The sequence below is a fragment of the Podarcis gaigeae genome (assembly GCF_964106915.1).
Source record: "Podarcis gaigeae genome assembly, chromosome: 5".
NCBI classification, from domain to species: domain Eukaryota; kingdom Metazoa; phylum Chordata; class Lepidosauria; order Squamata; family Lacertidae; genus Podarcis; species Podarcis gaigeae.
In genome coordinates, this window is record NC_139681.1 from 39450123 (window position 1) to 39462153 (window position 12031).

The window sequence follows — 12031 nt, forward strand, 5'->3', positions numbered from 1 at the left end:
TCAACTGTGCTCACAGGAATAAGATGCTGAAAGACATGTTTGGCCATTGTTGTTGGGAACAGGGCCCAATCATCACTTTTGGGGGACGGGGAACAAACTTGCAACATGGCCACCCTCCCAAACACATTCTGCAACCCCATCCCATAATACACTCATGATTCATAAAAGTTTCTATTTCAGTTCTGAAATTAGGTTTTCTACATTTCTGAAATGAAATCGCACATTGAGTCCAATGGAGCTTATTCCCGTATGTGTGGGATTATAGTTTAAGTAATACTGCTACCTATTGACATCAGGCAGGTGCCTCCATTGTACTTACTCTTTCTGGTACCTGCTGAAACATCTTTGTTTAGGAAAGCCAATCCAAACCCGTCAAACGTGTTTTAATCTGGTTTTCAGTTTATCTTTAATTTCATTTTAAAAACTGTTTTAAATAACTGTTCTAACTTTTTATTTTACTGAGAATTTTATTCTTTTTGTATACCGCTTTGAGGTTTTATTTCAATTAAGTGAGGGACACTTCCCCCTGACGCAGCGCATTCTTATTTTATGCCACGGTGCCTGAGGGCGGGAAAGAGAGATGGGAGAACCTGTGGCTCTCCAAGTGTGGTGACCACTGGCCATGCAGGCTGATACTGAGGGGAGCCGGACTCCAACAACATCTGGAGGGCCGATTCACTTGCAAACACCCTATCTAACACTCCGCGCTCTTTCCTCGCTGACCGCGATCCTGCCTCTGATTGGCCGCCCAATTTCGCTTCACCCCCTTGACGAACCTTGGACAAATCCGCGCTTGCATCGCGTGCGAGGCGCTGCCCTCTTTCTCTCTCTCTCTCTCTCTCTCTCTCCCCCCCCCCCCCGCAAGAGCCAAGCTCTGCGCTCGTTTCCCAGGAGGAGCCGAGGGCGCCTGCGAGGGAGTCACCTGCCCCCGAAGCTCCTCCCCTTTTCCCAGCCCGGTCCCGCCCTAGCCTTAGCCGGGCAAAGGAAGAGGCGAGGCGCCCCGGTGTGCGTGCGTGTGTGTGGCACGCGCCGGGCGCCGGCCGTCAAGTGCCGCGCGCTCCAGCTGGTTGGCGAAGCGCGAGGGCAGCAGCCGGCACGCTCTTCCCCTCCCGCTGAGCGCCAAGGCGGGAGAATGCGAGAGTCATGAATCCATTAATGAACTCCGCTCGCGTCGGAGTAGTTCCAGCGGGGACCACGCTCGCGTTTCCTCCGAGCCCTTCGCTTTCCCTCTCTCTCTCTCTCTCTCCTGGTCCCCACCCCCCCTTTCCCCCAACCCCAGCACCCGCCGCTTTCTGTGGTTCTGGTCACTGGGACTGATTAATGAATCATGAGGTGGCTGCTGTTAATGCATTTATCTGGGACAGACTGTACCGCAGCCTTCAGCCTTCACACGGCGGGGTGAAGCGAGCGCGCGAGAGAGCGAGGCTCCCGCTTTCTCGGCGGGCTCCGACACCTGCAGCCGACCCCGCTGCTCTCCTCGCCCGTCTCCCGCCGTAGAGACCGAGGAGCTGAAGAACCGCCGCTCTCCATGGCTCCTGAGGAGGTAAGAACGTCAAGGGTCTTTCTTTTTTTGGGTCTCTTCCCCATCCCCCCCCCCGAAGGAAGCCAGATTTCTCTTCCAGGGAAGGAAGAACCTGGAATTTCGAGGGGAAGCCACGGAAGGGGTGCTTGGCATGGGGGGCGTCGTCACCAACTGCTTCCCTCAGGGTTTGGCTGCCTCTAGTCACGGGGAGGGAGAGGAGTCCACGTGTAAATGGGTCGCGCGGGTGTGTGAAAACGATGTCCGCCCCCCCCCAAAAAAAATAAAAAATAAAAATAAAAAATCCCTCCGCGGAGCCGTGAGAACCCGCCTTTGCCTGGCGCAGGTTGAGTTTCGACTTCTCTCCGCTGGTGCTGACAGGGGACAAAAATACCTTGTCCCTTTGAAATGGGGATGGGGAAACCCGGGGCAAACTTGCGGGTCATTGGGCGATGGCATCGGGGTGGCTGAGGCTCTCTGACTTCCAGTTCCCTTCCTTACACAAGAGTAACGAAGGCTTGCCAATGAATTTACATACTGGGAATTAGCTTGGAAGGAAGAGGGAAATGCCAGTTCACCTCTCCATCCCATAAGAATGACACCCTGTAGAATCATAGTGAATACATTTTATTTTTGGCGGTGATGCTTTAGCCCCCTCTCCCGCCCTGCAGATCTCCAGAGAACTGTGTTAAAATTCCTATTTGGGGGGGGGGGGGGGGAGAGTGGTGCCGTTTGAAGTGATGTCAATTGCAGGCTAACTAATTTAGTTTGCAGTAAGCTGCAGTCATTTGTTGCAAGCCTGGAGTGAGTGTTGTCTTTTCTAATCTAAGCACAGATAATTTACTTCACTTGCTTAATTTATAAGAGGTCAACTCCCCCCGGGGTTCATACCTGCCTAGTAGTTGTGCATCCTGATCCAGTAGCTTAACTCCTTCCAGATGTGTTTTGGATGGTGCTGCTGGTTCTGCAGCGTGGGAAAGGAACTCTGCATGTGCTCAGATGTGTGCTATGCTTAGTGCTTCACGTGTTTCATGGCTGAGCCCCCAGCACTGAAAATAGTTTCTCTATTTGAGCTATGCTCTTCAATGAGCACCAATTCACATACATTAGTCCATGTAAAATGGACTGCTACTTCTTTTTTTTAAAGTGAAATCTGTGTCAGACTTAAACTATAGCATGATTGTCATCAAATATGCGATGTGTTGAATTTCAATTGTTTCTTTAAAAGGTAATCATGTACATTCAAACGCTCTATTCAGTATAATGGGTAAGAACTTGTAGACACTTCTAGAAGTGCTGTCTTGTAAAGCTGCCATATATTGTTCAATATCATCCTATCCATTTAATAGGTCACACTCCTTGTGTGTGTGTGTTTTTTATCATGCATTCTTAGTTCAGTTTGTGATTAAACTAAAATGGATGAATTTGGCAGTGCATTTTGCCTATGGTTAAACTGTGGGTTCTTTTGGTGGTCTGACTTTTTGACCTGGTAATTCCCTTAAAATCTGTTTTACAAAGCCCATTGTATGGGGAAGGGATGGAATGTACCGTAATTGAACATCAGCAAAACTTGTGTTTGTTGTAATGGCATATTTTACAGAGAAATCTGCAAAGCATCTGTTAAAAGCAATGGCACAAAACCTGTCTAAAATGAGCAATGTCAGTTCAAGTTTGTTTGTGCAGCTTTGCAATATCCAGTATTTATGCGGACACCTGAGAGAAGAGACTCTGAAAGTTCTTCCCTAGTGTTACAAAATCAGCCTTTATCTTGGAGCCAAATATGACAGCCAGTTCCTTGGTGTGACAGCAAAACCCATCCTGTCACCTTAAGAAGAAAAACTTATTTAACATGATCCATCTGATATGTCACCTTTGGTTGTGGCCATTTCTAATTCTTGAAAGGGAACCATGAAAGATGAACATAAATAACAGAACATGTCAGACAGTGTAATTCTTCCTAATTTCAAGAGGCTAGCTGCTAAATTACCTTCCTGAGAGTAAATTCATTTGCTCCAGTGGACTTTATTGCTTGGTAAATGTGGTTAGGATCAAGTTACAGAGTCTATTGTACGGTGCTAAACCTCCTTTCAGTTTGTGTCTGTTTAGATAGACAGCTCCCAGCTGTTTACAGCTGTACTTCACCAAGAGGCAAAATTACAAATAGTTTCCCCAAAGGACATTTTCAGGTTGCTCTTGATGCATTAAATATGCCACTATTACCTATTCATTGTAGACAATCCAGAATCTCCTTTCAATGTTTGCAGAGACAACACATTTCCCTCGCCAATGGTGGATGTGATGTGCTTTATAGCTGGGGAAATGCAGTTCTTCTGCCACCTTGCAAATGCATTGCTTGTGGCATCTGTTAGCTGTGGTCTATGTTGCCATAAACGATGGCTGCACACAACTTTCCCCTTCATGTGCCTATCATTTTGTGAACTCCAATTTTTCAGTCTTAAAAATGACCCCAGTGACTATGAACTGGTATGCTACTAAAGAACGTGTGAAGAGCCCTACTGGACCGGAACAAAGGCCCATCTAGCCCAGCATTCTGTGCTCACAGTGGCCAACCAGATGCCTATGGGAAGACCCAAAGCAGGACATGAGCACACTGGCATCCCCTGCACTTTATTTCCAGTGGTTGGTATTGAGTGCCATACTTCGGTGTTGGAATGCTCATCCAGTGGTGCTTTGAAAGGGTAAACTGCTGTATTTTTCTAACTGCCCCCGTTGTTTCTATTTTAACTGTAAGCCACCTTAAGTCAATTTCAGGGGGAAAGGTTGGATATAAGTAAATAACATAATAATCGTTTATGTTACTGTTCTTGGCTTGGATTTTTCATTGTTCGTTTATGGCTGTCGCTCCCTTGCTTTGCATAGCCAGTGCTGAAGTCCTTATGGTGTGTGTGTGTGTGTGTGTGTGTGTGTGTGTTTAAAGTTCCAGACAGCATGACAATTTCCCCCTTTCCTTGCAACAAGGGTGAGTGGTCCCCATTCCAATCCATCATGTGGGATTGAAGTGCTGTGCAAGTTCTGCTAGATAGGGGTTAGTGTTAACGACAGCAAAAATAAAAAATGTGATAATCACCTAGCTATACCACTACTGGTATGCCAGCTTTACTGTTATTTTACAGCAAGGATGGGAAATTGGAACTGACCAGAGGACTGGATTCACAGCTGGCCAACCCTCTGTGAGCTACATTGATCAGTGGGTGGGGCTTCCCAACTGTCAATCACCTGATGTCATGTGGCTGCAGTTCCCAACCTCTGCGGCTACAAAGGAAGATTCTTTACAGTAAGCCCAATAAACAAGTAAGCAATTCTCCTCTGTTTCCCAGCTTTCAACAGTCAGAGGTTTAGCAATACCTTTAGCACCATTATTAACCTTGTGCTCCAGGTGCTTTATCCTAGTTCATAATTTTTTAGAAAGTGAAGGAGGTTATTATTTCACATATATTGGCCATGCTGAGATGTGAGTTTCTGGAAGCCCTGCTCACATTTTTCTGTCAAGAAGGGAGACAAATCTTGTGACAGTGGGGGCATCCTAGAACTTTATCACTGAGAGAGGTGTTGTGGCAATGACATGTATGTTGCTACCTTCCTGTGGCTGCAGTGATGGGGCCACTCTATGTGGGATGTTTTTTTAAAAATGGGCCAGGGCTGTGTCAATCCAGGAATGTTGGGGTTCTTGTGACCTAGAAGACCGTGCACGGGAAAGTTGCTAAACTCAAAACTCTGAATGATACCTGCAAAAGTCTTCCATTCATGTCTGAGGCATGATCTAGACCAGCGGATGGAAGGAACCTGTGAACCTATAGATGTTGCTGAACTACAGCTTCTATCATCCCTGATGATTGGCCATGCTAGCTGGGGCTGATGGGAGCTGGAGTTCAGTGATGGAGTTCAGAGGGACATAGGGTTCCAACCCTTAATCTAGACAAACAGTTAATCGTGTGATAAAACTGGACCAGGGATTTTCTCTTGGGTGCACTTCTTGAAGTTCCCCTTCAATTTGTGGTGTAGCTACTTAGGTTAGTAGCAAAAGGAACCATGTTCAAAATGGTAATCATAAATCCCACTGCACATGTAGAAGCTCACCACATGTTCCCTCAAATCTTAACAGGGTTTTTTTTAAATAAACAAAATCACAAGTGGTGATTTTGTAGAACGTGCCCTTTGTTACTCCTAATTTCCCCTATCTAACGGTGGTGCAGTTCAGAGCATTGAAACAACATGGCAGATCACATGGGGTATAACAGATGTGAGGTTTGTGATTTGTTGTAAGCCAGTTATAATGAAAATCTTCCACTTTTGATGTCTCTGTGAGTTTTGCACTAAAAAAAAAAAGAGTCAGGATTTCATATTCACACACAATACAATGAATGTTCTTAAAGAATGAGGTGGACCACCCTACAGACACACAAGTTTCTTCTTGTTTACCTCCACCCATTTCTTTCATATCTCATAAATGGGTTAGAATACAAACTGCAGTTCTACCTCTCTCTGCTGCCATATTTTAATAACATGATTGTTGGTTTGGCTGTTCCCGTTTATTATGGTATTTAAAAGTTATTGGAACCCACTGGAAAAACTGGCCCTGTTTATGCTTGCTTGACACTCTCTCTCTCTCTCTCTCTCTCTCTCTCTCTCTTTCTTCCCTTTTGCTGCTCTCCCTGCCCTAATGTCTGGCATGAGAATATACTTGACTCATTTGAGTTTTGTCTTGGTTATATTTGTGAAAGGATCAAAACCCATTAATTTCTTGCCTTTGGGGAAATTTGCTGTGACAGTGTTGGAGAACTTTGTAGCTATTGAGCTTTTCAATAGACTGGAATTTAGTCTGTGAATTAAGTTGAGTGTGACTGGCATATGCTGTACTAATATGCCAGGATGGGGAAACTTAGAGGGTTTCTGATACAGAAAGGGGGCTGAAAACTTATTTTTCTTATAGTAATAGAACAAAAAAGCAAACATGACTAGTTGGCTAATTAGTGTGCTTTTAATTTAGTGTTGTTTCTCACCTTTTGTTTTCCATGCGAGTTAGAGCTCATTGGACAACAAGAATAGTGGAATATATTACCTTTTGTATTGTTGATCAATCCATATCAATACCTTTCTGTAATGATGTGTGACAAAACAGTTCTATCTTGCTTTATCAACTCTTGCAGCTTTAGTTTTGCTTGTCTTTTTAAATCTTAAAAACCTGGTGCTACATGTTTGCAGATGATGCATGGTTTAAAAGGAGCTGAGCAGGGCGAAACTAGCCACAACATTGCTCAACAAACTGTAAATGATATACAATTCACCTTAAGACTACCGGTCTGTTTGATATGATATGAGCATGTTCTCTCTAGCTATCTAGTTTTGAGTTGAACATTATTCACTGGTGCTTGGCATCATAAATTGTACGTCAGTATGTTTAGAGATTAACATGTCAGTAATATGTTTCTCAGGGGTCAGCTGCAGCCATACATTTTTTAAGAATTGTGTGTGCACAGAACCTTACTAGATGGCATCATCTGTCTTCAAACTGCAAACCTGACAGTTCAGGAGTGCTTAGCTGAGCTATTTACTCTTTGATAGCTTTTCTTTTTACTGTCTTACAGGTTAGAACAACCATTTCAACTTCTGTTGCAAAACAAAGTTGTCTGCTATTGCAAACATTTCTTACAAAAACATATTAAGTCTGTGAGCATGTTAACTGAACAGAGTGCTCATTTGTAGGCCAGCAAGTCTGCACATGGGTTAGGGAGAAAATGCTTTGAAACTTGCAATTTAAGTGATCTCTTTTCCTTAGCTTCTGGTGCCTGCTTTTACTGGCACGATCTCCAAACCCTTGTTCACATTCATTCCCTTTGGTCATCAGAATCCTGTGTTTTTAAAAAGGTTGAAATGCATTAAGTAACCTAAGTTATAGAAGCAGAACGTATACAAGATACTCAGATTTTATAAAAAATTATTCTTATTAGAAAGTAGGATTTTCATAACTTGTGGAGATTTTATAACTCGTCTTTATAAGCCGCCTTAGCAGTTAATGTCTATGCAACATTCTTTCTGTGTTTGTGTAACATTTTAAAATGGTTCTAGATTCAGGTAGGTAGCTGTGTTGGTCTGATGCAGTAGAAATATATATGTGTGTGTGTGTGTGTGTGTGTGTATATATATATATATATATATATATATATATATATGTATGTATATGTATGTATACATATATATATATATATATATATATATATATGCAGGTTTTGGTGTCCTCGGGTGTCTTCCCGTGTAAAAGTTGGGGTGTCTAGGCGACGTTTCGACGAGGTCTCACTCGTCATCTTCAGGCTGGTGCTTTCGGCTTCTTGTTACTGGAACAGCTCTGTTCCAGTAACAAGAAGCCGAAAGCACCAGCCTGAAGATGACGAGTGAGACCTCGTCGAAACGTCGCCTAGACACCCCAACTTTTACACGGGAAGACACCCGAGGACACCAAAACCTGCATTCCTGTACCCGTGAAAATCTACGAAAGCATATATATATATATGTACACACACACACACACACACACACACACACACTAAATTGTCCAGCAGCACCTTAGAGACCAACTAAGTTTGTTCTTGGTATGAGCTTTCATGTGCATGCACACTTCTGGTGTTTCCTGTCATTTAGTGGGTTGAGGCAGGGAGACCCAGCCGTAAAGTTTCCTAGTACAGTACTGTATTCATAACAAACCATGAAACAACCGTAAGCCATAATAAGCTGTTCCTGAGCAAGCATCATAAAAAATCAAAGCAGTTTACAACAACTGTGTATGAGTTATAAAAGCCACATAAAAAAATGTAAAACGTATCACCAGCTATTATAGAAAATTTGTAGCCTAATTGTCTGCATAAGACTGGCAGCAAAGGGAAGTTTTCAGCAAATGTTTAAAGGTCAATATAGAAGACAACTGCTGAGTCGCTATTGGGAGACCATTCCGCAGGACTGCGCCAATGACACTAAAGGCTCTATTTCTTGTCAGTGTCAAATGAACCTTACTAACTCAGGGTTAAATGGAGATCATTCACTGTGGCTCATAGAGTGTTGAATCAGGAAGCCTGATATAAAGCTCCCTCAAGGACCTTGGGACTTTTTTGCAGGCTGATCTATTTCATATGGTGATTTTGTATGTGTGTGTAGATATAGGGATTGAATTCAGTGCTGAACCAGTGGGGTTACACTGGACCAGTGGAACTTCCATTCCCTCTCTTCTACTGTGCGCCGCCAAAATCTACTCCAAAGGGTGAAGTTTCCAGAGCTGATTGTGAGGGTGAATGAGAGACTGGAAGGGACAGGATATGGAGAGGATGTCCCATTGCAGGCACAGAAGTCACTTGAACCAGCAGAGTTGCAGCATTGGATCCCTAGATATAGATCATCCTTGACCGCTGGTCCTGTTAGCTAGGGATGATGGGAGTTGTGGTCTCAAAACAGCTGGAGGGCCAAGTTTGGCCATCACTGATATAGATGATATAGATGATGGGGCAGAAGAGAATACCATATACACAGCTGTGAAATATCCCAGATAGCCCAGCTTGTATTTAGCCATTTAATGGAGAACTCTCCAAATAGAGAAGTCTCCAAAGAGGGTCAAGGGAAAGCCACTTTGGTATCCACTTATGGACAAGTGATGTGATGGAAATTTTTGGGAGGCTGCTAAGTTTAAGTGTTATCATGGTGCCTGATGTAAAAACCTTCAGCTCAGCCTGGCTTTCCTTGCATAGCTGAGTTCCTGGCTGAATAGGGGTGCTCGTGTTTATCTGCCTGCCTGCTTTAATATTAAGTTGTTAGGACTTTTAGCAGAGATGGGGAAGGAATGGATTGTATTTTTATGGACTATTGATTTTTGATCCATCCTTACTCTTGACTTTTGGATCCATCCTGTTTTATTAATATACAAGAAAATCTATTTTTATAATAAAAGGCTAAAATAAGGAGAACAGCTCCTGTTCTTAACTGTCTTGGCAGTGCTCTTTATTAATAGACTCAGCCTGCTTGAAGTAATGACTAATTAGCCCTGGGAATTTGGAAGCTAGCAATGCTACTGGCTTCCCACCTTCCATGGGAAAGCTATCATTCGGGTAAGAAGCCTCAGCCTCTGACACAGCCCTTGGAGCAAGGCAGCATAATACAATTTATAGCAGTGATATAGGCAGTTTTCAATATATAAGTCACTGTGCCCATTTTCCAGATATTTTGTCTCTGTTGTTTCTCAGTCATAGCAATGCTGGTGCTGGCACCTTTCTACATTACAGTGGTACCTCGGGTTAAGTACTTAATTCGTTCCGGAGGTCCGTACATAACCTGAAACTGTTCTTAACCTGAAGCACCACTTTAGCTAATGGGGCCTCCTGCTGCCGCCGCACCACCGAAGCACGATTTCTGTTCTCAACCTGAAGCAAAGTTCTTAACCTGAAGCACTATTTCTTGGTTAGCGGAGTATGTAACCTGAAGCGTATGTAACCTGAGGTACCACTGTACCAGCTTTTCAGGCTCTGTGGGTAGAAACACACCTTCTAAGTTGAGATACCCAGAATATGGAGCTCCCTCCCCTGAGATGTATGCTTGGACCTCCTCTTTCATCATTTCTGCTCTGTTTAAGTAAATTGTGGATATACGATTCTTAATTTTATTTATGAATTGCTTTCTGCAAAGCATATCAAAGCCATTTCACAATAAAACAATCACATAAATAAAAACAGCTAAAGCAATTGCATGTTTTAAAACAATTTAGAATTCAGTACAGTTACTGACTGTGATAAGAAAATTATCCACTTAGAAGGTTTGTTGAAAGAAGAAAATATTTGACAGGCACCGTAAGGACAACAAAGGCAGTGCCTGTCTGATGTAAAGGGAGAGAGCTCCAAAGGGCAGCTGCCACCATTCTGCAGCATGGACTTCCTTGTTAAGATGGCTCCCTCTCCTGCAGGGCTCCCTCTCCTGCAGCGTGCAGTGGTCAGTTGGGTACATAAAGGATGAAACTCTCTTCTAGGTGTCCTGGTCTCAAGCTGTAAAGGCCTTTGTACACCAGCACCTTGAAGTTAGCTCAGTGGCTACTTGTCAGGGCCATGTAATTCTTACAGCAGCGGCATAACATTTTGACAGTATTCTGCTCTTTGAACCCCGATTTGTTGTTGGCTCCAAATTAACTGCTTTGTTTACTGCTGGTTTGATTGTTTTTGTCGTATGATTTCATTATTGGTGTTAGGCACCTTGGGTACTGCCTAGGAACATGAAGAGCACTTAAAGATGGTGATAAAAATGGCTACCAAGGTGCAGTGAAAAGTATGTGGGTAGAAATAACTTAAGATGGAACTCACCTATTCTACCTGTCCCTTCCATGACCCTCTGGGCCCAAAAGAAAAAAGAAAGTCACATGAGTCCCCTGGAATCAATTTGATGAGATAGAAGATAATCTTGCTGTGGGTTGGCTACCTTTTGGCTAACCAATTTCCTCAGATTACTGCCAAGGTAGCTAGCTTTTGTGCCGAAAGAAAGAAAGAAAGAAAGAAAGAAAGAAAGAAAGAAAGAAAGATGATAGATAGATAGAAGAGTACTTGAAAATTGAGAGGGGAATCTGCAATTCTTGTTCAAACAGAATGGGATATTTGGATGAAAGTCATTGTTTTTAGCATAAATCAGTGTATATACCAATTTATAAGTTTAAAGGACAATATTGAAGATTGGTAGAGAAGAAAATATGACAAATATTAAACCTGGGGTTTTGTTCTTCCATTTTTTTATTTTTTTTGCAGTATAGAAGTTGTTTAGTATACATTTCAGCAGGTGTGCTTCTACAGCATTACCCTTTGCAAAACAAGCTTTCTTCTAACTTCCATGAAATTATTTTCTTAGCTATAGCAGGAACAGTTTTGAAGACTTGCAAGAATAACTATTGTTCTCTCCATTGCTCTTTAAAATGTATACGTATTGCAGCTGCTCTCAGCTTTGTCTTCATGGAGTGATGCTGAAAGTGCTATAGTACTTTGATAGACTTTTGTATGACAGCAGGTAAAAACAGAATAGTCTCAGTCAGTTCTTTTTCTGAGGCTTTGAGAAAGAACTTTGTGCAGCAGCGAGAGAGCCTTTGTTCTAAACACCCTGGAAGACAGTGCTGTCCTTTGTATTTCCAAGATTAACTTTCCAGCCATAACACAATCTTTCATAAATTATACTCTGTGAAAGTAAGTGAAGTAGGTTTTGTTGATACAAGCAAATGAGTAAGCTTTTGAAATGCTGACTAACGATGATTACATAGAGAAATGTTTCTTAAGTCTGCTTGTAATGTCTCTTCACAGATTCCTAATTTAGATTTTACAGGTCACTCATTCTTTCTTGGTATATATGATTGTAATGTTCAAACCTCTCTGACAATAATGAGACCTCATCTAGGATAGGAGAAGTCCTGGTGCAGTGTGTGCTCTGAACCAGAGGAAATAGGTCACATTCATATATTGTAGCGACACATTTGAGTCCAGATTAAAA

At 42.8% G+C, this 12031-nt stretch overlaps 1 pseudogene across 3 annotated transcripts in view; it reads left to right on the forward strand.

Annotated features, from left to right (window-relative positions):
* Nucleotides 1-988: 988 nt before the first annotated feature.
* Nucleotides 989-12031, forward strand: part of LOC310845680 (heparan sulfate glucosamine 3-O-sulfotransferase 1 pseudogene) — an 80023-nt pseudogene continuing 68980 nt past the window's right edge. For all 3 annotated transcript variants that reach the window (XR_014568700.1, XR_014568701.1, XR_014568703.1), the window contains exon 1: nucleotides 989-1543. The product of XR_014568700.1 is annotated as a heparan sulfate glucosamine 3-O-sulfotransferase 1 pseudogene (transcript). The remainder of the gene's footprint in view (nucleotides 1544-12031) is intronic.